Source organism: Mandrillus leucophaeus, unplaced genomic scaffold (genome assembly GCF_000951045.1).
Source record: "Mandrillus leucophaeus isolate KB7577 unplaced genomic scaffold, Mleu.le_1.0 Scaffold683, whole genome shotgun sequence".
Classification (NCBI taxonomy): domain Eukaryota; kingdom Metazoa; phylum Chordata; class Mammalia; order Primates; family Cercopithecidae; genus Mandrillus; species Mandrillus leucophaeus.
The window spans coordinates 102,196-104,238 of NW_012107397.1; positions in this window are offsets into that span (position 1 = coordinate 102,196).

Consider the following 2,043-nt stretch of genomic DNA (forward strand, 5'->3'; position numbering starts at 1 on the left):
AATTGTGAATGGGAGGTGAACTCACTTTCTTAAAATGAGTAACGATCCTTGATGTTAAATTGATACACAATTTTCTTCTCTCTTCCCTCTTTCCCCTATCCACAAGCATATTAATATAATATTTGTAAGGAAAGTACCCAAATATTTTCTTTATTTTCAGAGGAGAGGTAGTTATTGATGATCCCCAAATTCAGTATTTTCTTAACTCTATCACACTGAATGCCATCTTTTTGTAACAGATATCTTCTAAAAGAGTCTTTACTTTCCTGAAATGAAATTTATAGATAATATAACCCACCTACACATGTAAATAGAAAAACATCAATATAATGACATCATAAAAGAGAAATAAAAGCAATTTATACTAGTGCCTATTTTGATATGTAAGGACATTAACATTGCCTACACTGTAAGAAATAGCAAAGTCATTAGAAAGTTATACTCATTGATATAATCACCATGGATGGAGTATGGGTATGTTCTACTTGTGATTCAAATACCTTGGTGATGAGGTTTTCTGAAATGGTGACCCAATCTCTGTTAAGTTCTGTAAAAGAAAAGGGAAAAGCTCCCCTTGGTACATGTTAATGTATTTCTTCCATTATAGGAAATACATTTCACATTTCTTAAATCAGAATGTGTCTTACAAGCACAGTCAGCCATGTGTCAGTCATTACATCATTGCCATCATCACTGCCTGAGCATGTGTGAACCCGGTTATTGTTACCAATTTCATTTCTGGACAAACTAAAGACCATCTGAAGAAAGAATATGTGCTGTTTGTTGTCTTAAAACTTTCCATTAATCTCCTTGGAAGACTCAAAAGAGTATCCACATCAAAACTTACGTAATTTGTGGCTTGAATGAAAACTCTTCTAGACAGAAGAGTTGAACACTGTTTTAGGAAATATTGCATCATTAAAACACTTGATAGCAGAGAGGATAGTATTGTTTGGAAAAAAATATGGAATTTGACAACCCTGAGCCAAACTTTCAGTAAATTTTCTGAATATGAAGAAGTTTTAAGAATACCTTAACAGTTTATTTTGCTTTTCTCTTTCCTTCCATATATTTCCAAGTATGATATTTTATTTCTGTCTAACTAAGCCTAAAAGAGTCCTTTTTAAAAACATAAAATAATTATGTATAAGAATGCATCATGTCACAGTTTAATTGGCAGTGTTTTTCTCCTTGTCTTCCTTTCTTGGTGATACTTAAATAATACTATGTTTCACAATTGATGTCTCAAATTAGATGAAATACCATAATTTCCTTCCTGGAAAGCTTATTGCACATTAAATCAGTGTAAACGTATTTAGTGGTTATATGTAAAATGATGTTAAATTCCAGGCTCAGATAAATATAAATAGGTTTTCCCTCTGGGAAGGAGGACATTTTTTGTTGAGGGAGACTTCCCTTGGATAGTATGATATCTAGCATCCATGACCCCACCTAATAAAAGTAGAAACTCTCATTTTTTGTGATTACTAAAATTCGCATCTACAAACTTCCAAGAGATCCTTAAGGATGGTACCGCTCCTGCTGAGGCTGTCACTTTTAAATACATGCTAGGCATGTCATTCCTATTGATGCTCACTAGAGGGAGCAACTGGTCTTTAAGAAAGTGATGTATCTAGTCTGTGATGGAAGAACTATGGAATGATCTTTCACTGTAAATTAAATACTTTTTTATTTAAATTGAATCACAAACTTTTATTCCCACTCAGTTGTAATTGTTACAATGTATTTTTCTCAGACAGGTTTAGGTTTTTTATGATGGCTCCAATACTCAAATTGTGTTTACGTATCTCACAGGAGCCTGCCTACAAGGTCGCTACCCAGTCATGAATCTGATTTCAAGTTCCAGCTCTCCTACTCACTAGCTGTTTGACTGGAGCTAGTCACTTCATCTTTCTGAGCCACAATTTCCTCATAGGTAAAAATGGAGATTATAATACATACTTCACAAGCCTATTATGACAATGAAATAAGATGTGTATAAAGTGTTTAGTACTATTAGCTTTCAGTGAACAGAAGATGGTA